Raw genomic sequence first — 25,183 nt, 5'->3', positions numbered from 1 at the left:
CTCTCTGTGAGTGACGTCGCGGCGCTTTACGTGGAACCCAGCACGCTCGTCGAATCCGGCCAGTCGAGGTCAACATCTCGACGAGGGTGACGATAACGAAACTTGAAATGGAGCTTTCCCATTGGACACTCAAGGGCTAATTGAACGCGCGCCGAACGAGGGATTGCGTAAGAGCGTTGCGTACGCGTTGCCGCGTTAAAGGCGCGCATTGGTCGCGCGGTGTTTACGCGTGGCGATAAGGTGAAAACTTGGAGCACGCTTGGATAAAAATCACACACAAGGAGCAAACTGTTCCGTGAGTGCGATAACCCAGGTCCGGGTCGAAGGCGATTACACAAATCAGAGTCGTCGATAGACACAATCAGCGTCTGCAAACAAATTGCCCGACCAATCACGCCGCACAAAGCCCTTCGTTCATGTCCGCGGCACACATTCGTGCTTTCCTGCGATTATTTCTCGCCAATATATTATCTATCAATTACTGACACGCTCCCGGCGCGACCGCGGCACGGAATGCACATTTTTCCAGCCGCTCAATAACGCTCCTGTTTCCACGAAAACGCGCGTACATGGAAATGCTGCAGCTAACGAGGAAACACATCAAAGTATTGTCCGCCTTGTCTCACCCCCCAGACTGCCCTCCCGACTGCGATGGGCTTTGCAGACGTCGCGAAGCGGATGAAAATAAGAGGAGGTTATTCCGTCCCCCCGCGAGACGCGAAAATCGTCGTCGCTAGTGGTATCGCGTGGATATCGAAAGTCAAATGCAACGCGGTTATTTGTAGCCGACTAATTTCGAGATAAATCGCTCTCGTCACGTCACCCGGCTCCGCCTTTCCGTCTTCAAAAGAGAGATAAAGTTTGGCATATGACGGCCCCCAAATGAAGAAAGCCAAAGCGCAGTTAACAGCTGCGCCTAGCACTCGTGAAGGCAGCACACGTGTACAGAGCCGCGGAGAGAGAAACGTCTGTTTCTTCTAATTATTTTTCCGCCGCGTCGGCCGAATCACAGCGTGCGCGCTTCCGACGAAGCCCGGTGACAAATGCGCGCGTCGAATCCTTCTCGTACGATTCTCCCGTTCAGCGCGAGACAAACTGCCGCGAAGCAAGGAAAAAACGAAAGAAAAGAGAAACGAAAGCAAAGAAAAACGAGGGAGAAAAGAAGAAGAAACGGACGAAACGCGTGCGCGCGCGCGCAATTCATGAGCGTACGTTCTCGCGTGAATGGCGATTAAGAGAGAGAGAGAGAGAGAGAGAGACCGTTCTTCTTAACAACGTCTCCTTACACACGCGATTTTCTCGGGGAGGGAAGACGGGAAAGAAACGGGGAAAGAAGAAGCAAATATCTTCACCTCGCGAACGCGCGTCTGGCTCGCCGGACGAGTCATTATCGGCGAGCGTTACACGATTCCCCGCGGTGGTACAATCAGGAAGCCCCAAAGCGCGCGCGCGCGCCGTCGGAAGTGGAAGCGAACTCCAGGACGATTTAAGCATGAAGTGGTCCGAGGCACCGGCGCTCTCGAGGAATCGTCCAAGTGACGGAGAATGATTACGCTAATGACACGGCCGCGGGGGGTCGGCGGACGCGAGAGGCAGAGCGAACCGGGGCTGCCAGGGGGTGGCGGGGGCGCCACAGGGGAAACACAGACGCCTTAACAACGGGATAGGTGCAGACTGGTACGACATTCGCCGCGGCACGCGATCCCAACATCAACAACATCAACTATGCCTCACGAGGGTGCACCTACTGCGCGCGGCGCGATATACCTCCCGGCGCCGCTCTTTCGTCTCGTCGTTTTCCTCCTCGTCCTCCTCGTTTTTTCTCCGTTTCTCATTCCTATTACGTCGCGGTGCATCGCGCGATTCGGCTTTATCGCGAACGCGACCGCTACCTGAGCACACCTCCGGCCAACGACTTATCGTGCGCACAGGTGCGCCGCCGTTGCGGAAGAACGGAACGCCCGCCTGCGAATCGCGCGACAGCGAGGAGCGTGCATAATCTGCGAAGTCTAAGCGCTGAGCTGATTAATTGGAAACAGGTCGTCGGACTCGCGCGCGTGTCGAGAGAGCGCGCGGGTGGCGATGTCGGCGAGATTATCGCCGCGTCCTTGGAAATTTCGGGACTCGGTCGCGCGCACCGGTTACTACCAGCCGCTTTTGCCCGCTGCTAAATTATGCATCGGACCGGCGACTCGCGATGCGTCGATCAATGTGGGAAACGCGGGGTGTAATGTTGAGGACTTGAGGGGAAAAAAGGCGGTCCGACAGGCGCGCGCCGATCATTCCTCCTCCGAGAGTCGCGAATTAGCCCGATTACGATCGAATTTCACGAGTACGAGAGCCCCACCACTATCCCGACTCATCGTTAGTCACACCGTGGAACAAGCGGGCTGAGTAATGACGGTATTATTCAAATAGCGCGTCGTGCTTCACAACTTCCGTGACTTTTTCTTCTGCGGCAACGCAAAGACAGAGCACAGCGCATTAGCGGTCCTGAGCAAATTACCGTGCCGCGCTCGCTCCGAGAGTCGTGTGCATTTGCAAGTGTACACGGCTATTCTCTGTTTTCTCTCGGAACATCGTCCGGATATTACGCGTTTACCAAGGATAAAGAATAACGCGCGGCGAAAAATTGCGGCAGGCGGATCAACAGCGCGGAATAAACCGCTGGAAACTTATCGGCCACCAAGTGTTGTTGTAATACCGAAAGTACCGTTTATTGATAATTTCAACTTTTCCATAGATATTCTCTCGCACTAAATGCTAAATACTGAATGTATCTCACAAGGAACGATATAAGATCGACAAGATACTAAATAACTGAAATAAGCTTGTGTGCTGAATTAAGTTTGCGGAAACTTGTTTCTTTCAAGCAAAATAAATATTGTGAACACCGCTTTACGTTTCGAGAATCGTTTAATGTCCTGATCCTTCATCTAACAACATTACGAACAGCCACTCACAGAAGCTAGGTTGGCCGAGCGGTCTAAGGCGCCAGACTTAAGATCTGGTTCCCATCTGGGAGCGTGGGTTCGAACCCCACACTTAGCAAATTTTTTTTCTAAAACTCGTATTTTTTTTAACAAAAATAGTGAAAAAGCATGCTCTTTGTTTAGCTAATTTTAATTTTTCACGACTATTTCCCGATTATTTGTATCTATGTTCGAGTTAAAATTTTGGTTCTACATTAGTCTTGCAAATTCTATCAAATGTAAAGTCATGATGCCAATGAAAAATCTCGAAATGTAACACTGCAGAAATTGATATCCTATCTTGATGCTACAAATGTTTATTGCCGCTTCTCTATGTGGAAGAAACTTAACAACACGCTTGTCCAAGAATTACTTAATACCCAATTATCTGAATATTTTGTACATTTAAATTTTTAAGTACATATAATTATGTTCTCTTAATTTTAATTAATAATGTGTCAATTGCGTAACTTACTCAACTGTTAATAAAACTATAGATAATAATATAGATAAGCAAATATAAAATAATCAAGTAAAGTTTGGTGAGCATATCATTATAAAGAAGATATCATTAAACAGTCACATTTGCAGCATCAAGTTAGTTTACCATTTATGGACTTGAGGATGGTCCCTAAACTTCGTCTGGAGTGCATATAGATAATTACAGTTGACGAGTGGCTGTGTAAAATCATTAAGAAAGCGTTCAATTCCATCTTAGCATTTGGAATGCTAAAAATAATATCGTTGCGTTTCGACTTGTAATTTGTCATTAATTATGCCAGGAAAGGGGCGTGGCGCAATCCCGAGACATTTCCACGAGGAGATAAATGACGGGAGCTTTCGACGTAGTCGGATTCGAAATGACTCGGGTCTCGGGACTGATGGGGGTGATAATTGCGTCGAGTATAAATGACTTGATGAATAGTCATAGACAATTAGGGAACGCGAGATAAACCGGCGCGATCTCTCCATGTGGCTGTAGCTACGGCTTGCTAATCTCGCGACGGAGCTGATAGCGCGACATCGAGACAAGTTTGAGACTATGTATGCCAGGACGTGTTTACCAGGATAACAAAGTACCTCACAGTCACGCCTAGCGAGTACGCGTTATAATTGAAATTATAGTTAAATTGAGTGTATCGATAATGAAGAATCGCGCGAAATTGAAATTTTTTACGCATGTACAGACCAAGGCACGATAGCCTTAACATTCGGTACAAAAATAGTTAGCAGTATTTTCTAATCACTCAAGTTCCTTTCTAGACATTGATATAAAGCTACGGCTGTGACAAATGTATTGCTTTAACAGGATCATTTTCCCTCGGCTTTGAATAATTAATAAATAACAAATTGATATTGCGTACAATTAAAGAATACTAATAACTAAGTTGCACCAAGTATTAATTATATTATATCAATCTGGCATGGAAAAATATAATACGACGAGCTGACAATCGCAGCTTCGAGGGAAATGTTAACGTCTCGCTTTAGAAATGCCAAATCTCCGATGCTACCCGAGCGGTTCTCTTCGGAACCGAACGTTAGTTTTAGTCTAATCGGCGTATTGGGAAGGAAAAGCGGCCGATTAAATGGGATTAGCCGAACGGCAGGCGGCGCGCGGACCCTTTTCCCAAAAGACCGGGACTCGACACCGTAAAAGTGTCCACCCTATGGCAATCGAGAACGAAGGGGAGTTTTCGAAAGTAAGGTAGATAGAGAGAGGAGAGACGGAGAAAGAGAGCAAGCGAAGGCACAAGTCGCGCATTGAAATGCTTGTCACAACAATTTCGCTAAAAAAGCACAACACGCCGACATGATGCAGCGACACAATGTAATTTCATTCCGCCGCATCTGTTGTCATTCTCACGTTACTACCCCGCGAACTTCCCGACTTCGCTCGAGGGTGAACGCGAGAAGCGTTTCGTACCGAAAAAGCAGAGAGAGAGAGAGAGAGAGAGAGAGAAAGAGAGAAAGAAAGGATCGGGCGGACGTATTTCAGGCAATCCTTGCGCGCAGGTTACACAATGCAGCCTGCGAGAACTCCCTGCGGGGTTCAGGACCGTTGTTGCTGACGATGTTGCGGTCGGATATCGAGATCGAGGTATCGGAAAAGGGAAAGAAAGACCGAAGAACCAGATAGGTGAAAAAAGGTTTCGTCCCTTTCTGCAATTCTTGTGAGGATACCTGTGTGCCTTTTAAAAATTGGACATCTCTCTTTTTCCTTTCTTGAGATACTCGATATTTCGGTGATTCTTCGAGGAAATTATTAACCGAGAACCAAAATTCGCGATGTGCGATCGTGCGTGAAGATCAATAAACGCTTAATTGCGAATGCGCGAAGTTCAAATATCGTTCTACCGACGCCCGCTCTCGCTGCGTGTATTCGCGTGTCCGTGAAATAACAGGTATCAAGTATTCTCATCGCCGTTCGTGCACCTCCTCCTCCGCGCCCCCCGTCGCGATTCGATTTGTGGGGAGCGAAGCATGAAAATAAAAAGAAAATTCGGAGTTGGACGCGAGAAAAATGCCTGCCTCGATCCTCGTCCCTCGCGATTGCGACAGGAGAAATCGTATTTGCAATGCTCGGGCGTCGCGCGCGCCCGACGTACCGTGAAAAATCGTATTACCGGAATAAGGAATATTAAATTATTCTCTGTTCGGTCGGACCGTCACCCTGCATCACCGTCACCTCAAATCGCGGCTTGAGAACGCAATTTTATCGCGAGCTCGATATTCATATTTAATCGCGTCGTTTGTACGTTCGTCGAGAATTATTTCGCGTTAATTGCAAGGATCTCCCGCTTTCCGCCTTCTCCTCCTTCGCTCACTCTCCCCTTCTCTCTCTCTCTCCCTCTCTCTTCTCCCCCCCTCTCTCTTTCTTTCTTTCTTCTCCCCCCCCTCTCTCTGTCTTTCTCTCTCTGTTCTCTCTCGTTCTTTTTCATTCAGTACCGAGCGTTTGAAAGCGAGCCAGCAATTTTCAGGCATTAAGAGAACGAGACGCAAAAATTAATCAAGCGTCTTCGAAACCATAAATAACGATCGGAGGCGCGGTCGGCACGGGTCGGCTGTACGTGCGCTCAGACAATGGATGACAAATTGTGCGAAAGCAAAACAAACCGTGAACTAGATTGAGCCGGCTGGTCGGTTCGGCGGCTTTGCCACTGTCATCAATATAGCTGCGCGGGACATAATCTGGCGATAGCAACGTCGGCCAAGAAAAATGGACTTTTTCGCCAATGTCCACGGTCCTTTCGCCCGAACTGCCCATTCTATCGCCAGTTATATTCTACCCCTCTGTTCGCTGCAATAATCTCGAGCACGGATCTATCCACTGGTATTGCCGTAGATTTGTCTTCTCGGGGTTTATTCGCTCGACGCATTCAACTATCTTTTCTCCTTGCCCGCGGAGAGAGATAGATAGATAGAGAGAGAGAGAGAGAGAGAGAGAGAGAGAGAGAGAGAGAGAGAGAAGGAGAAATAAAAACGCACTCTAAAATAATACTCGAATGCCCGATTATCTCCGCATTTCGCGCACTCCTATTGAACGTGGCGAGCACAGCCATGTGGTGGTGCCGTTCGATAATTTTCATTTTCATCGCGCGGCACGGGGAGAGAGAAAAAGAGAGAAAAAATGTTTGACTGAATGGAAAAATTTTCTGGTGAACAATGAACGATACAGAAATCCCGGTTGAACGGCATTCAACCTGAATTATCAAGATTTTTGCTCAACTTCAATAGAATTCCGAGTTTCCGATTGTCAATCGGAATTTCTGAATCGTCCACATTTCACTAGAAAATTGCTTCATTCAACCAAATATTTTTCTCTGCGGTGGATAACCGCCATCGCGCGCACGCGTTTAGCAAACTTCAGCAACTTCCGTGTGTTTACAATACTCCCCGCGACAAGCTCAGAACGCGTTGCAGACGAAAGTCACGCGTTCGCAGGAATATCCCCAGGCGAGGAGGTGGATCATCCTGTAAGGTTATCAGCGACTACGTAGACGCAAACACAAGGGACGTGAGAGGGCTACAGCGAAAGTCGCTTTGTACAAGGGGAAAGCAGATCGGAGATCGGGGTCGGGCGAAGAGGAGAGGAGTCGAGCGGTCTTGGCGTTGGCAGGACACCGTGGCGATCGTAAATGTTTAATATCGTGATTAAAGGCGCTGGCGCCTCTCATTATTATTTCAGTCTGGAGGACATTTCGCTCAGTCGCCTCCCCCGCCTCACCGCCGCCTCCTTCGTCGCGTTTCTTTTCAATTCTCACTTTCTGCCGTCGGCTTAAAAATCCTCGCGAAAATTAGCCGGCTAAATATTTCAAGCGTCCCCCCCACCGACAACAACGACGACGACGACGACGACGGCAGTGGCAGCGGCGGCGGCGGCGGCAGCTGCGACGACGGGCGCGTCTCTAGGAAGCGCGGCCGACGAAGGAAAAAAGGAAAAAAAACGAAGACAGCCGAGAAAAATACAGAAAGCGTCTGCCAGGAGCATTATTGTGCCTGGAACGAGGAGACAGGCGTGATCTCCTCTATCTGGATGGATTTTCGCTCCGCGGATATCTTCATTCATCGCGCCCCGTCTTTCCGCCGCACACTTCGTGCCATCGAACATTCGCCGCGGTCTTTTGTTCCGCGTACTTTTCCCGCGAGGTCGCCTCGTCTCGCGCACTACGATCCGTCGTTGATTCTCCGTAGCAGACGTGGCATTCGCGACGAATTAATTCGCAGAAATTAGTCGCACAGCCACTTCATCTCGCGTAATACGACCGAGGTGGAAATCGCGAGTTTGCGCATCCCACGAAAATTAAAATGTATCTCCATAGGAGTTTTTTTTCTTCCCTTTTTTTACGGAAAAAGTGAGTTTGCTCGACACGATCACTCCCTCTTGCGAAAAGATCCCAAAAGTGCCCAGCACTCGACGCCGGTCGCAAGAGGAACCGTCGGGGAAAATTCTCGCGCGATAAAAATTCACCCATGACGTCATGGCGTATTCCACGGACGGACGGGAAGAAAAGAAAAAAAAGTCGCGGTACAAGTTATTCTTCTGCAGCGTCGATTGCCCGTGAAACGCTGATCGAAGGGCTCGGAGACGCGAGCGCCGCTGACAATTGGACATTTAAATTCAGCCGGAAGTTTCGTCGCTTGTAACCCGGCGAAGAAATCCGCGGACCGCCAGGGGGTTGCTGGCACTTTTATGTCCGCGTTACACATTCGGACAGCGAGCTCTTTCTCTTCCTTACTCTTTCTCTTTTCCGCGTCGCGCCCGCCCGCCCATCGGCGTACGACACGCGAAAGGATATTCGTAAATAAAATTTTCGGCGAGGGTGACAAAATGGTCACACGCTCCAGTGCTGACCCCAGTCGTGGGTCAAAACTCGATATCTATGCGACGAGATTCTTTTATGTTGTTTTCACATAGTTACGCTCTTCCTCGGGAACAAAATAGATACGCGGGATTGCTGGACAGGAGGATATTATAACGGTTCAGTGACAGGGGACCGCGTGTTGGACTCTCTTCCTCTCGCGCTCTCTCTCTCTTATTTTCCCCTTCGGCGAGAATACTTGGAATACCGCAGGTTTAAGGCGACTCTATTAGATCTCGTCGAATCTCTGATATCGCGCATACATATCAGATTTTGCGAGGCGCACCCTCCGTTTCACCCGGGGGGGAGGAGGAGGGGTTTCGCGAGGTCCGACGTCGTTAGGGGATTAGCGGGTTTTGTTCCTAGTCTGTGCAAATTTGAGACACGCGCTGCGTTAAGAAAAAAAAAAAAACAGCTCTTTGTGAACGTTGGAATAAAAGCTCACTGTCGCACGCGTTACACCTCGGCCTCCCCGCTTCGACGGAATTTGCCGGCTTTCTTACGTGGAACCAGAACTTGTACTCGGCAAGCCACGTTACCATCGGCAGACCGCGGGCTGTCACGTACTCTTACGATCAATCAAGGCCGTTATCCAGCGGCGTTTCTTGCCACGGGACGACTCATCGCTCGATCGCACGCTCGCACGATAGAGCGAGCGAGTCACACAGACCGCCGTTCTGCCTTATTGCGTCGTTTTTCCAGCGATGATTAATTCCCACGTGCCATGCGGCCCGGTGCGGCGCGCCGCGCCGCGCTGCGGCGCTCACCCCGCGGGGTGAAAGAGGGAGGAGAAAAAAAGGAGATCCTGTCGCGCAGTATATTTCGCACGATTATTCCCGGGTATATTCGATGGAGATAGGCATAACGTATCTACCCGTATGATGACGACGGCAATTCAAATGATAGCATCTCTCAGCGCGTCTCGCGCGCGTCGACAAGAAGAGGGGCCCGGCTCTCCACACTACGCGCTCGCGGAGGTACACACGGAACTTTTGCATATGACGAATCGAAGACTATTACCATTCAATCTCTTTGCGCGGCCTCATTTGCATGCCATCGTCTCCCCCGTCGCACTTTACATACGGCCATGGCCGTCGCTTGACATTCTAAATACGCGCGATTTTTTTCCCTCCGTTGTGGCGCGCGGGCCACGAGGACGCGCGACTCGACCACACGGCGACGCGATCGATCGTGCGTCCATGAGACCGCTAGCAGCGAATTTCGCGCAAGCTGCGTGAACAATATGTAATATTGGAGGAAGGAGACAATGAAGTCGATTTTTCCTCAACAAGAGACGATGTTCGATCTGTCGATTGTTATTCCCGCGAGTTTTGCTGCAACATACTTGCAGCAAGTTTCAAATCGCGAATGTCAAAACTACTAATATAACAAACGGGGATATAGCCCAAATCTTGATCTGTATACAAATAAAAGAGAAAATTCGACGACGCGTAATTTCCTCGGAAAAATTCTATTTTTATTCGCGTGTAAAATCGTGCAGTTTTAATGAAAAAAATAACATTGCACATTGAGTAGTGCGACGTTAGATTTCTGTAGAGAGTGAATAGAAAAGAAAAGTACGAGCGTTTGCAAGCAAAATATTGGAGATGCCGGGGATCGAACCCGGGACCTTTCACATGCAAAGCGAACGCTCTACCACTGAGCTACATCCCCGTTTTTTGATCCACTTCGACTAACACAAGAGCAGCAACCGCTCTTCTACAGTTTATATTGCAAATATTGATTTTTAATACAAAAATGATTGATAAAAAAATTATCGCGAACAAAAGCTAACGGTAGTGATAAATCGCACTAGTGATATATCGCCGAGTAAAAGCTGACGAACAAAGCACACCGACACTTCCCGCGAACGTGAAAGGCTAAATATCATTGTACTCGCGAGATATTCGCGTCAGATACAACACGATTACGTTAAAAATTGATTTTAACTGCGTGACCTTCGAACCTCTTTACTCGTATGAATTGCATTAGATTGCCAAGGTCCCATGGTGTAATGGTTAGCACTCTGGACTCTGAATCCAGCGATCCGAGTTCAAATCTCGGTGGGACCTAAACTTTTGCCTCTGCTTTTTTGTTAATTCACGTATACTACTGTTAATGTAGTCGTTTTTTTTGTCACGAGAAGAAACTAGTGTCTCGAAGAAAGAAAATGACTTAATCATCATATCTAAAAATCTACGACGCGGCCGTATAATTAACACGAGCTTGTGTGCTTCGTTACCGACTGCTATAAATATCGATTACACCTATACATATACTTATCTCTATATAAACTGTTGTAATGTCTTCTGCGCGACTGTCGCCGCATGCCTTCGTTATCACGAAAAATAATCGAAGACCGATAATGTCCAGGTTGAGGCAAATTTACGTTGCAAAGATAATTTCCTCCTGTAATTACCGTTATTTCCGCGTGTATCTTTGTGTCGCGCGATGTATCAGTTTTATTGAAAATAACAATGTGAACTTAAAGAATAAGTCGCTATGACAAGTCGCAAAATAATCGCCCGACACGGTAAATTGTGTTATTCAGCGTACATTGTATCGCTGCATTTGCGTAACTTCGGCAATTAAATAGGTCACGGGGTTACGATACGAGTCTCTCTGAATGTTATCGAAAGGAAATAAAAAAAAAATTTATTTGACAGCGGTGGGATTCGAACCCACGCCCTTACGGACTGGTGCCTAAAACCAGCGCCTTAGACCGCTCGGCCACGCTGCCTTCGGCTAGATAGTCGCTAAACTGCATACATAACCTCGTTGCATACATGTCAGTATATTGTACTAACATTGTGTGATCAAAATGGAATTAAAAAAAAACACAGGAACCCCAACAATCATTGCAAACACGATCGAAGGTCAAGATTTATACATAAAAAATATAACTTGAATCGACAATGTATGATTGCATGTTCATGCAACATATAATTCTTTCATATGAACAACCGTTTCGATGTTGCTCGCATTCAGCAACAACATCACGAATATTAAGCGAAATGGATAGCTGTATATGTATCAACGCAAATAGCTCGCAAAACGTCGGTCGTGTATCTTTGACATGCTATTTCGTATTCTCTTAACACGTGTCATCGTCCTGGCCTTGATTACGTCACACATTGCAAGCGTATCTAACGTTGCGTTGCCAAGTGGTATCTATTCTCGTAGTCTCGGAGTCGCGTGTATATATAATTGTGCGCACGTATACATAATTAAGATATCGCTCGGTTACGTGTCTCCTCACGCGCGATGACGATGAATTAAACAGCGATCAATCGAGTCTGTTTATAAATAGCGCGCGACTTGATTGGCCATAGGTAAATGATTTATGCATTTACGCTATTCAAGAAAGAGATAAGTAAATTTTCTCTTCTTGCTCTCTTCGGGAGACTTGTGAGAATAAGATTCACGAAACATTATAAACGATCCTTCTAAATAGTTAGAACTATGCTGGAAAAGAAACTCAGAGACTAACATTGAGTCCGATGGATTTAGATGAGGCATATCGAGAATTAAATAAAGTATTCCTAATGTCCTAATTATAATGCGGAGAACGTAAGTCCCCGTACCAATCTAGAAATCCTCCCGCGAGTTGAATCAACCGGAATTGGATCGGAGAGTCCTACAGAGCGAGGGAGAAAAGGTAAGATTGAAAGGGACGAGAGGCGCGAATAAATTGGCCATCGCGCTCAACCGCGCGTTGCAGTAGCGAACGTCATTACGACCGCGAGATCTCCTTTATTTTCCCTTCCTGGTAGCGTCGCGCGATAAGATCTCAATATAAAAATTCATGCTCATAACGTGCCGGTGGCTTCTTCTCTTTTTTTTTTCCTTGCTCCTTATCGCGTTCCCAAGGGAGGCGCATAAAACTGACGCCCGAGTGAAAGCCGAAGCGTCGGTTATGTCGAAACGGCTGTAGACAGATCGATAAATTTGCGTGAATATTCGTGCGGCAGATAAGCCCGACTGATAAGCCGAAATCGCTCTTGAAAGTGGGAAGTCCCTTCCCCAGCCTCGTTACCGTCGAGAGAGATACGACGCGCCGTCGAAAAATGGAAGAAGATAAATTCCTCTCTTTTTAGCTATTGTACATTCCGCGCATTCGTGCTTTACGAGCGCGACCCTTATCCAATCTATTATATCTCGATTATCAATCGCATCACGTGCAGTGTCTTGCTCCGAGGAACTCTTAATTCCGACAGGAATGTCGCGTCGAGGCGGTCTAAGCGAAAATCGTTAAATGTCTGTAATCTCTCACACGTCCTATTATGGGAGTTCTCTCGAGAAATCATTTTCGCGACGTGAGTACAAAAAGGCGGTTCGAACAATTTCACGGTATGAAATCTTGTGATTTCAATTTCTTCGTATCTCTATTTTCTGATACTTCGAGTAGCTTTCTTGCTGATAACGGAGCCCGATGCAAATATAATACGCGCGCGTATTTTTCCCGAGGCGAGATAAAAGCATTTATCACTCGGCGTCAACCGAACGGCCCATTATTGTTTTACGAGAGCCGCTCGGTGGAGCTCATAACATCCATAAGCTCTGCACCTGCACTTACTAATAATCTTCGTTACCCTCCCGAGAGACAGAGAGAGGCTACATGATTCGCCGAAAATAAAATAGATTTATCATCCTCGATTGGCTTCCAGCGGTTTATATCGTAAGGATCGATGGCGCGTACGCCCCTTTTCATACCTCTCTCTTGCTGTCACTGTCTCTCCCACCCCTCCCTCCCTCTCTCTCTCTCTCTCTCTCTCTCTCTCTCTCTCTCTCTCTCTCTCTCTCTCTCTCGCTTTCTATGATACGCGTTCATGGGGGATTTTCTATATGATATGCAACATGCGCGCGTAATTCAGTGGATGCAAGTCATCAGGATCATCCGCGCGGACGCGGTACGATCGATCATCCGCCGACGACAGCCACGAGTATCGAGCCGAAGTGGCGGCGTGATTCTGCTAAACGCGATGCTAAACAGCTACTCTTCTCTCTGCCGGCCTCTCGACGTATCGTAACGGACATGATACACACCGGCGACATTATGAAAGCGAGTCGCACGAGAGAGGAGAGAGAAAGAGAGGGAGAGAGAGAGAGAGAGGAGAGAGAGAGAGAGAGAGGAGAGAGAGAGAGAGAGAGAGAGACACGACGGCCTTTCATCGTTCGAGCGACAAGCAGAGTCTTCACACTCTTTGCGAAGAGCATACAGGGACGCGCGATGCTCCGGCCATCCGCGCCGTTAATTGGTCAAATGGCTACAATTACACGATCAACAGGTAGCCGTTTCGATTTTCTACTTTCCTTCCCCTTTTAGCGCGCTAGGGCGAGCCTGAAAGCCGCGAGGTTGTAACGGTTTTTGTTTTTTATTGTAAAGATGAAAAATGCAAGTCACGGCTTGTATGTATCTGACTTGTACAGACAGTCTTTTTTGCTTTACACCGGTACTTCAAACGCCGCGCTTTAAACATTTTGCAAACGCTCGGCTCTCTCATTATGAAACGAGCCACTTCAGCGCGAATCAGCACAACTGAAACACGTGAGTGCGACAGATACAATCTACCACGGCGCGTGTTTCCCGGCAAATAATTCTATAAATTTTCCTGACGATCGAAGCCAATGTAAATAAACCCCCCGTCTCCAATTAATCGACTATAATGAAAATTAATCAGCTACACTAAAATATCTTCCGTCCATCGCGGCTGCCTGTCGCACGCAACATTTCGCACGGAAACGAGGCCGCGACTTCTCGAGCGCGGCTAACAAACGAGGTCCTCGAAAACGCCTCGTTAACGAAACGTCGCAATTTTCGCGAGACTGCTCGCCGCTCTAGGCTGGCGCACAGTGCGCCATTAGCGAAATACCCGATGAATATATATCTGCCATCGATCATTATGGGGTCGCGGCTCGCGCGGATATTCCAGTAATGGTCTATCGCAGCAATAATCGTCAACACGCGCAATAATCATGTCGTTTAATGACAATTGATGCGAGCCAGGAAACGCGCGCTCGTTTTAATATCCGCGCGCCATCATGTTTACCTCGTGTTACACAGCAGTGCATGTATACACGCACGCACGCACGCACGCACGCACGCACGCACGCACGCACGCACACACACACACATACACACACCGGTGATGCCCAAGAGGAGATAGCGGATCCCACGCGGATGGTTCTATTGTTAATATCGGACGCGCCATTACGCGCGATCAGTCAATATTTTCTCCTCTAACTGACCTACGATTCCGGAATGCGCTCGAGTGCGCGCGAATCATCCTTGCCGCAATTGCGTGCGCCCGACTCAACATGCACGCACGCCCGTGGAGCGGCAGGGCCGCGCGTCGTTACCGATAATACTACGAGAGACCATATCACGCACGCGAATGCAGTTTGCGACCGATGTATCGCGATTACATCCGGGGATCGGCGTAACGTACGGCGTAACGTACATTACTGCGCTGCTCTGTACGTTTGTGCGAATTACCGTAAAACGCGCTTCGAGCGTTCAAAATTCGATGTGTTCAGAAACCTTGCTCTTCTCGGGCAGATCGCGGCTCAGCCGTCCGAGGTAGTCGCGAGATACGTCGAGATGCTTAATTTTAATATTCGACAGCAACTAGACCTCATCAATTGCAAGACGAGTGCGCCGAACACGATCCGTACGAGTCGTTTGCGCGAATCTGACCATTTGACAATAACTTCTCGCAGGTGATTTAATAACAACTCGCGAGCATGAGGTGAACCCCCTGACGATCGGCGGGATGAATTTCCCGTTCGCGAACGACGGATTAATCCGATCCTATACGCCGTGATCCTTGCGTAACTGCACAATACCGTACTTACGGCTTACGGCTGTGCGCGATGTTCGAGGGTTTTCGCGTGTAACTGACCCGCGGCGCTTCCGGATGCGCCGCGCGTGTATACACGCGGTGTTACACGGTTCCGGTCGCGAGCAACCCAGTGGCCTCGGCCGCGCCGAAACACGACGGCGTCGGCAGCGGCGGGTTACACGGCCGCAAATATTTGTGCCGGCCGAATCGAATTACATCGCTTCTGTTTACGTTCGTCGCTTTTCGTCCACGGCCCGTAATTAAAGCGCGCATACTAAAACGTACGGACGAGCGACGGGAGAGCGCGCGGTCGCTTCCTCGCTCGCCGCGCCCGCCGTGCATTTTTAATAGGGGGGATCGCGCGAAATATCGCGATGAATAATTTCGCGCGGCACGCGAAAATATACCAAGTTTTCGACGCGCGCGTCGAAGTTTATGCGGCGGCGGCGGCGGCGGCGGCGACTAACGAACATTGCGCGCACAGTCGCCGGCCGCCGCCGTCGCTGTTTCGCCGCGCGGACGAAAGTTTAATTAAAAACGGCCGCGCGCGGATACCGCGCGGAAAACTTTCCGAGGCGCCTATAACGAGTTTCATTTGCCAAGGAATATTTGCCCGCGCGCGTATATACCGCGGAGATTAATAAAAATGTGTATCGCGCACGCGAGAAGTGCGTATATAATCCTCTCGCCGCGACATTATTCGCGAACGACGAAGATGAAGACTTTCGATCTCGGGGAATATTTCGGCATACGGCCCGGATAATATCGTTCTTTCTTTCTTTGTCTCCCTGCCTCTCTTTCTCTGCTCTCTCCCCTCCCCCCCCCCTTTCTCTCCGGCACGGTTATGAAATATTCGTCCTTCTAATTGCGCAAGACGACAACGCGCCGCTTCTGCTCCCAAGATATGGAAATGTTAATGGAGTTTTCAACTCGCATTGGCGAGCCAACGTCGCGGCTATATCGTTGTATACCTATATATGTGTGTGTGTGTGTATATATATACACGTGAGTCGCTTAATTAAAAACAATTTCATTACGAATGGAGCTATCCGCGGAATTCTAGGCACTCATATTTCGGGCTCGTTCGGCGCGCACACGCGCGCATATTTTCCAGCGCGATGCGACATCGAGGCAGCGCAGCGGCCGGAAGACTACTCGATTACCGTGCCGAATTATCGATCGATTTCTCGCCGAGTAAAAATTGCGCGTGCGGGATGCACGGGCATTTTCCCGGCTCTCTCTCTCTCTCTCTCTCTCTCTCTCTCTCTCTCTCTCTCTCTCTCTCTCTCTCTCTCTCTCTCTTCCCGAAAACACGCGAGTGCCGCGTGTGCAAAATAGGATATTTTTCAGCGGAGCCGCGAGCCGCGGAAAGAGCTCTCGCATATCGCAAATAGCTCTGGCGACGCGGCAGAATAATTTAATTGGGTATAATTTCGTAAGACCAATTTGTGCGAAAATTCCAAACCGAAAAACTTGTCTGCACCCGAAGCTCTTGGTCTGACTAACTTTGCCGACCTGACGAATACTTCCTCGTATCTTTTTTCTACTACTCTACCCCTTCCCTCTTCCTCCTGCCGGCCTGCCTACTTCCCTCAATCCCCGCCTCACCCAACTATGATCACCATTCGTCTCCCGTGAAACCGGCGTTCACCTGCATCATCGGGCAAACCTCGTTTCCTCCTGTAATTCCATTTTCGCGCAGGCTCCGGCGATCGCATGACTCGATTTTTCCACAATTTCACAGAGGGGAATTTCAATTAAATTACTCACCCCTCTGCGCGCGCGCGAGCGGACGAGCGAGCGGGCAACGGTATCTCTTCTCCTCGTGTACGTTTGTATACGCGACGACAGATAAAGACAGAGAGAGAGAAGGAGAGAGAAAAAATAACGTGTATCCAGAACACAGCGCGGATACACCCCGGTTGACGGAGTTTTCGTCATTTGCCACTAATGGCGACGTTCTTTCGCGCCGTTCCTCTCGCGCGAGATTGCCGATGATTAATCAGTCGTGGCAGTCTCATTTTTAGGCACGCGACGGCGATTACCCCTGAAACGGGCGCGTACCGATTGCTTCCTTCTCTCTCTCTCTCTCTCGCTCTCTTTCTCTTTTTCTCTCCCCCTCTCGCCTTTTTTTTAATTCGCTCGTCGAGCGCAAATTCCACCCCCGCCGTCGCTGGCGCGTGTTGAAATTGCTTTTTTGATTGTCCGCCGGAAGTTAAATCCAATCAAATCATTCTCATTTACGGTACTTCCATCGGGCCGATATTATGGCACGCACGTGTGCATGCACGCAGTGTAAAACGACAAGCGTCAGCTGTACCGAAACGCATCGTGTATAACGTTGTTAGTTTTTAATTGCCTCTTCATCTTGCGTTTTATACACGCGCCGTTGATCTGCCGCGCGTTGGAATGACGCGTTCCCGGCGCGTTTATGGCGTTCTCATCGACGAGCAATAATTCATAAACCGACAAATAAATTGACAATCAGCGAGTCGTGCTATACGCGAGTCGAATTCCGACACATTGTAAACGACCCCCTGTAGCCGAACACCGTCGTTACTTTTCCTCGGGGACACGTTCTCCCCGCGGAACCGCCGATCCCCCGTGATTTCCGTTCTTCTTCCGGAATATACGACAAACAAACCGGTAAATGTCCGCAAACATCGCGAGGCGCGTTCACCTGCAACGATGTGATATAACAAGCTACCAGTGGCGAGTTGACTCCGTGGGAATCCCCACGGAGACGATCGATGTATGACGTAATGCCGTAGGAATGGCGCGTACCTCCCTTCGCCGTACTACCACCCTCCTCGGCCAACCGACTATAACCCCTTGGCATCGGTCGCCACCTCGAGCGGTGACAATAGACGCCCGACGACGCGATTCCCTCCGCCGAGCGCATCAGCGATAAATGCATCAGCGATATAAATGCATCGAGAAGTGCATAGCTTGCCAACCCCGAACGCAGCCGCCGAGGCAGTGAGTGGATTATGAACGCGAGCGCGATCTCCGAACCGCGTTATTCCGCTGCAGTCGACGCGACTTCGCCGATCGCACGCACATTTCTTCCCCCTTTCTCTTCCCTTCTTCCTTTCTTTCTTTCTTTCTTTCCTTTATTATTCGCAATGCATCCCGCTCGTTGCATCGCGCACCGTCCGGCTCGGACGCAGTCGGGAAAGCAGCCTGCAACCCCTTCGGGGCGAATTACGCACGCTCGATCGACGTTGGAACTCACCCTCCCCGAGCTCCTTCCTTTTTCTCTTTTCTCTCTCTCTATCGCTCCCTCCCTCCCTCCCTCCCTCCCACTTTCCCTCCTTTTTTTAGTTACCCGTTTTTACTCCGCAGCCTCGATATTCCGACCGTTTCCACATCCGTTCTACTACCTGCTTCCCCTACGGTCCCCCCCACCAACCCCGCCCTCGCTTGTTTGCCTCGTTTTCGAACGTACCTGCGAGACAAAAGGCTTTTCATCGCGGTACACCGAGCCGCTCGAGTTATTAAATCCGCCGCTCGCGGCATTTAGCTTTTCGCATGTAGGCAGGCAGGCAGGCAGGCGGGCGAGCAGGTATTCGCGAAAATAAATGCCGCACGTAGTCTCGCTCGTTACTCATTTGCGTTCGTCTTACGGGACGTTAATTCTGTTCGCAGTAAAGCGACGCCTAGCGCGAGTATTTTCACGTTCTGCTCGCCGGCAGTCCGGCGCGCGGTTCGCGCGACGCCCCCGCCTCGTTCTTGCGTTTTCCATGTGTGTGGAAAACGTAGAAACGCGAATTCCAATTTGCTCAAGGCGCGCCTGCTCGCGCCGAGAGAAAAAAATAACACTCACCGACGGCCGACGTGCGCGCATTGTGGGGAAATTAAACGCCGAAACCTTAACAAACTCTCCGCGAACTTAGCGATTTTCCGGCTTCGCGAAACGTAAAACAGCCGGTCGGTAGATCTCGTGACGGACCTCGGTTGCAGGGTTTCTTTCCAAAAAAAAAGGTCGACCTATGATTGACCGCGGGCTACCGAGGATAGCTGAGAGAAATGTATATTTCGAAGTCGCCATATCTTCCACGCAATTATTTATTATGTAATTGATGCTATCGTGATGCAAGTCGCTTATAGTGACGAATTTTTTACGAGCGTTTTCAGCAAAAATAATGTGAACGCTGTAGCCTCCTTGTATTATTCATAAACATTTCAAACATAATAGGAATACAATTTTGTCCATAAATATCTGATATTATAAAGTATGTCAAGTGAAAAAGACGGCTTGTAAATGAGGATGTAGCAAATAGATTGTGCGAACACAACAATCAAGGAGAATATATCTGATGGCATGTGTATCTTGATATTATAATTAGAGTCACTTGAATAATTTTCGTGCACAATTTGTACATAATGTAAAAATTTAAAAATCTGATAAATTCTACTTGCATTGATTTGCATTCGAGGCGTTTATTCAGCAGTGCTGAATAAATCGCTCTCTAAAAAAAATAATAAACGTAAATAATATATGTATAACGCTTTTAAAGAAAAATTATTCTCCCGATGAAAACGTTCAGGTAAAATCGATGTGAAAAATATAATGACAAAAGATTGGAGATGCCGGGGATCGAACCCGGGACCTTTCACATGCAAAGCGAACGCTCTACCACTGAGCTACATCCCCTTGATATCTGAACCTTCTTTTTCGCTTCACATCTACTTTATATAAAACGAGCGTGTGTTTATAACAAATTATACGTTTACAAAAAAGACACTTGACCAAACATTTGTTTAAACAAACACATGTGTGTCTCAGAATCAAAATTCCTCGTACACCAATCGTGTACGTACGCACGACACATTTTTATATTTTTCATTCCGTCGATCCAAGTATTTTACTTGTATTCGATATGTTAAGGAGAATATGGAGTAAAAATAGTGTCGGAAAGTAACTCATGACGAACGAGCGAATCGTGCGACGCGCGACGGCTGAGAAAACTCTCGTCTTATCCGTGTCGATCGCGCTCGCGGTCATTATCGTACACTACCCGTGCCCGCTAGTGCGTTATATATACGTGCTGGAGAATTACGAGGGTGGCTAAAAGTCGCGCCCCCCGTCGCGTGACTTATGCACCGTCGCGCTCTAATGAAGATCTATCGTTCGCTGCAACGCCACTTTTATTCCCGGACGCGCGTCGCTCGCCAGCGACTCTTTCTCGCTCTTTTCTCACTTACCTTTCTTCTCCATCCTTTCGTATGCGACGGTGACTCCTGCCGACTGCTCGGTGCGATAATGTCTCTCGTCGTGTCCTCGGACAGTCATCCTTGTCGCACGTTCCATCCGCACATGAATCGGACACGAATCTCGCGACGTACTGATCGATGGAGTGAGCGGAGCCAGCATTTTCCCCGTCCGGACAGACCGCTTCTGTTGATGTTTATAAATTGTTAGTAAACACGCGGAGAAAGTTTTTACACGCGTCAATGAAACTAAGACCGGCAAAGTGACATTATCGCGCGCTAACAGACACCGTCGACATTATCAGCGATGAAATATTTTTCACTTGGCATTCACGCGTCATAACCTCATCTTTTAATTCACATTAATTACCAATCTGGTACTGATTAATCCTGGGAGGATTGCCGGTTGGCGTGAGCATATTAAAGTGTCTTTCTGTGTTATTCTATCACCGAGACGACGCGGAAGTTTTTATATTCTCTGTTATGTTTTCTTTTCCCTTCTTGACATTCTCCCGACGCGCACTGCGAGGATTTATAGATATTCGCGTGTCCATTTCCGCAAAGAGATTTTTATAATCCGTTAATACCGGTGTCTGCGATAAATTCTGGACGCTGCAGAAATATTAACGCAAACACAGCCTTTGATAGCGCAGTCCTTCGACGACTGGCTTCAACGTTTACGACGCATAACATTTGATATACGAGATGGATATACGCCCTTAATAGAATGAGGGCGGATGAAATTATTTTATCGCTCGTCAGTTATCGACCATTTGTGCGCCTAGCTACGATTCATTACGTGCTGATATGTTCTTAATTACTTTGTGGGCATGTTGTGAAACCAGTCGGTAACCTGAGACTGCGCTCCGAGCAAGCTTCACGTGTCGTAACTTGCACTATGTTACATTATATACTCGAACGATCGTATATCATTAGTTCGTGTACGACAGCACATGTTATTCTTAGATGAAAACATCCGTCGCGACAAAAGAAGCGTATAAGGATAAACCGGCTGAGATCCTTACGTGTTTTCTCGACGTTTGAAAAATACCTGCATAAACATAGTCAGTATGCCGGCTAATGTATCCGTTCGCCATGCGATATCCTTAAATTTGCACACACACGCAGACAGACACTCGCGAGAAAGTTTTTACACGCGTATCCAGCAACAGCAACAGCAACAGCGCTCGTTGTTGCTCGGCAATTTTCGTACGGATATCACGTTACGCGCGTCTTATTGCGAACATTACGACGCTACACGTCAAGGCTGAATTTTCTTTCCCTACTTGCGACGTGCGGGTCAATATTTTACGATAACTTAGTAACTTGCAATTTGATACTAGCTTTTAAATATTTTCGTGCGTTTGAAAACTTGATAAAGCGTAACTTGACGCCGCCGTAACGTGATATTTTGGAGGCAGATGAATAAGAACGAGTATTCTTATCGTATAAATCCGAGAATCTCTCCCTCTGCGTAAATCCAACGGCAAACAGTAACATGAGAATGATAGCGCGGTGTTTTAAAACAATGTCCCGGGCGTATCTTGAGAGCACGGTAAATCCAGACTTTAATACTGCCGTCAATAGTGAGCGTTCACGAAAATACTTGACGGCCGACGAGCGAAAGCGCGTCGTCGTCGTTTAATATTTATCTTGGAAAATCAGCTGACGCGCGCGCACGAGACGAGAGAGCCTCCTCTCTATTAGCGACGCGCGCGTACATACGCACCTAACGATTCTATAAATAAATCGAACGATCGCCAAGCCCAACCTCGGGCTTGGCGCGACACGCGAAAGATTGGAAGGCGTGAGGGTCGCCGTGGCCAGGCGAGCGAAATGTTCTCCCTTTGAATTTTAAAACACTGGATCACTTCCAAGCTCCTTACGCCGCCAATATTTCACCGCGCCTCTTAAAGGCTAAACCCTTTGTGCACGGCCGTTCTAAGAAAGCATATTTTACGACAGCGTATTCCGCCCATCACGTGGGTATGAAGCAATAACCGCCCCCGAACTCCGCTCCCCGCTCTCGCTCCCCTCGCTCGATCTCCTCGCCAACAACTGACTGCTAATCCTTAATTTTCCAGGACACTGCCCCCGGAACAGGGCTACCGGTTTGCCGCGCGCGGCTCTCGCATCCTTTGAGACTAACAATTAGCGATGTTAATCCTCGAAGTCTAAGAGAGACGCCTACAGGTACACGTCTCATTATACTTTAACACTCGGAGAGAGCGAACAAACGAGCGAGTGAGAGAGAGAGAGAGAGAGAGAGAGAGGGAGAGAGGGAGGGAGGGAGAGAGAAGGAAAGAGTGCTCGGTACACCCGTAAACATTCTTTTAATACCTCCCAAACGGCAACGATGGCGGCGAGGATCGGTGTACTCGGCGAGTAACAAGCGGCGCGAACAAGGCCGTCCTTCGCAATTAACCGGCGTAATTACCAGAAAACGGCCGTGGGTACCTGAAGCACGGCATGGCCCCTCTAAAGACGCGGCCTGCATATTTTATTCTCAGAATCCTTAAGTCGCGCGGAGATGAATGAAAGAAATAATCCCGCGATAACCTCCCACCCGCCCATGCCCAAGCCGGAGAAGAGATTGCTGTTTACACGGAAGTAACTCGGCGGGGGGCCACCGCCATGGGGCAGGAGCCTTTGTGTGTGTGTGTGTGTGTGTGATTCTTCAAGAAAAGTTCTCGGTAAATAAGGCCGGTCCGGCGTATCCGAGCAACTTTCCGTGATATCAGCCGGGCGTTTCTCTACATTCGAGAGATAAAACACCGGAAAGGCCGGAAGCCTTCGGCCGAGCCAGGATAACGCATGTTTCCCTCTCCTCCGCTTCCACCCCGAAATTTCATTGGTTTCGCATAATATAATACTTGATCAAAGCTGGAGAGCGATCGAGCCGGGATCGCAAACAGCGCGTTTACGCGGGGAAACGTTTGCTCTAGTTGCGTCCGGTCGGTGCAGGCCGCAACGATGGTCCCCCTCCGCGTGTGATCCGCGTAATAATTAGATATACGGACGCATACGGACGAATCCGCCGGCGTTTCCCAGAAGAGCAGCTCTCCGCACGTCGTGAGCGAAACTTCTGTCGCGACGCGGAAGGTCTCCTACCTTCCTCATTCGACCCGCGCTCGACGTAATATTCAAAGCGGCGGCGGTATCTCGCGTTCGATCGTCACGCCTGTCGAAGGGCGCGCGGATGCGTCGCCGATCGTCGCCGAGGATGCAAGAGCGCGGCATGAAATGCACGTGGCGAAGGCGGCGTGTAAATTCAGTAACGACCGGAGAGGAGAGCGCCGGTTCGGGATAAGGATCGTCGGTCTGGACGCGCATAAACTCGTGACACATCCAATTTCGCGATTCGTCGCGCCGTATGCAAAGCGCCGTTCTCACTTTTTTACGATTCCACGTCGAGGAAACGAGAGAGAGAGAGAGAGAGAGAGAGAGAGAGAGAGAGAGAGAGAGAGAGAGAGAGAGGGAGGGAAGGAAGAAAGGGAGACAAAGACAGAGGGAAAGAGAGAGAGAGAGAGAGAGAGAGAGAAAGAGAGAGACGATAAGCCGCGAAAAGTCGCGACCAGATAAAGACCTCCCGTCGCGAGCGCGATTCTCGCCACGGCCGTCCTACGTCACAATTACGTATCGGTTATCGGCTCCTTATCGGCAACGCCGCTAAGTCAACTTGACGTTAATCCGTTTGTCAATACGCCGTTCGAGTAATCTAGCAATGTCAAATGGCTCGGACGTGAACGATCATTCGCTGACAATCGGAAACGGCACGCTGACTTACTCGCGTGTGCAAATACCGAGAATATCGCCGGCGCGGAGCTGATTGTCGAGGCTGCTTAGCGTGATGTTATCGTTTTTCGTCAACTTTTTATAAAAACAAAGAGATACATGCGGACGCACTCCAACTTTAAATTCGATGCATTCACCGCGACAAGCGCTGAATTACGCACGCAACTAACAACCTTCGTCAGACAAATGAATGACTTCACGAGAGCCGCCCTTCAGTCCTCGCGACGAATGCGACGATGATGAACGTGAGACTGTCACTGCGCTGATAGCTATCGCTTTGACGAAGTACGCGTGTACGTTAGACTATTACAACGAATATCAGGGCAACAAGCTTCCTACATTAGAGAATCCTAGATGGAGCGCGCAGTGTACCATTCGCGAGAGAGTAGATAATTCGCCACGCTTGTCAATAGCGACGTGTTACGTGGGCGGATAACTACGTTGAATGCACGCGAAGAGCACTCTCGCTCGCGTACCCTTTCGCCCCCTTTCGTGGCTTTTACTCTCGCTTTCACTCCTCCCCTCTCTCTCTCTCACTCGCTCTCTCTCTCTCTCTCTCTCTCTCTCTCTCTCTCTCTCTCTCTCTCTCTTTCTCTTCTCTCTCACCCTTCCCGCCAGGGTCTCTGTCCTTTTTTCAACCCTAAATTTCATTCCCAGAATCCGTTTCCGCCGCGTGCCTGCTTGTAAAATCAGTACATCCGGGTGTCAAAGCGATGTCACCCGAACGGGTGCCCGGGCACGCATCAGTTTTAAATTCGATCAATGGGTGACGCCAAGCGTAAAACACTTTTAGGGTTGAAACTTTAAAGGCCGCCGAACGCGAGCGAGAGGGAGAGAGAACAAATCGCCGTCACAACCGTGAAACTGGCATGGAGGGGGTGACGAGGACGATGCATATTGTGGGAACGTGTTCGGAAACGAAGGAAAACGCCGTCCGTCCCGTAGATCCTCAGATCCCGCAAATGCACATCAGACGCCACAACTGCTGACGCTAAAA

The 25,183-nt window shown here is 48.9% G+C and overlaps 1 long non-coding RNA gene and 5 other non-coding genes across 6 annotated transcripts in view; 2 read left to right on the top strand and 4 right to left on the bottom strand.

Moving 5' to 3' along the window:
* LOC112588287 (uncharacterized) overlaps positions 1 to 25,183 on the bottom strand; it is an 88,875-nt gene that overhangs the window by 19,111 nt on the left and 44,581 nt on the right. The window contains exon 4 of the long non-coding RNA XR_003112740.1: positions 20,386 to 20,578. This is a non-coding gene — a long non-coding RNA (uncharacterized LOC112588287). The remainder of the gene's footprint in view (positions 1 to 20,385; positions 20,579 to 25,183) is intronic.
* On the top strand, positions 2,968 to 3,051 carry TRNAL-UAA (transfer RNA leucine (anticodon UAA)). The gene has a single exon. It is a non-coding gene; the product is annotated as a tRNA-Leu (tRNA).
* On the bottom strand, positions 9,938 to 10,009 carry TRNAA-UGC (transfer RNA alanine (anticodon UGC)). The gene has a single exon. It is a non-coding gene; the product is annotated as a tRNA-Ala (tRNA).
* Positions 10,336 to 10,407, top strand: TRNAQ-CUG (transfer RNA glutamine (anticodon UUG)). Its single transcript has one exon. It is a non-coding gene; the product is annotated as a tRNA-Gln (tRNA).
* TRNAL-UAG (transfer RNA leucine (anticodon UAG)) lies at positions 10,996 to 11,075 on the bottom strand. The gene has a single exon. It is a non-coding gene; the product is annotated as a tRNA-Leu (tRNA).
* TRNAA-UGC (transfer RNA alanine (anticodon UGC)) lies at positions 19,763 to 19,834 on the bottom strand. The gene has a single exon. It is a non-coding gene; the product is annotated as a tRNA-Ala (tRNA).

This window comes from Harpegnathos saltator, unplaced genomic scaffold (assembly GCF_003227715.2).
Source record: "Harpegnathos saltator strain DR-91 unplaced genomic scaffold, Hsal_v8.6 scaffold184, whole genome shotgun sequence".
Lineage (NCBI taxonomy): Eukaryota > Metazoa > Arthropoda > Insecta > Hymenoptera > Formicidae > Harpegnathos > Harpegnathos saltator.
Note: the sequence above shows the minus strand (reverse complement) of the source record. Positions and strands in the feature narration are given on the sequence as shown.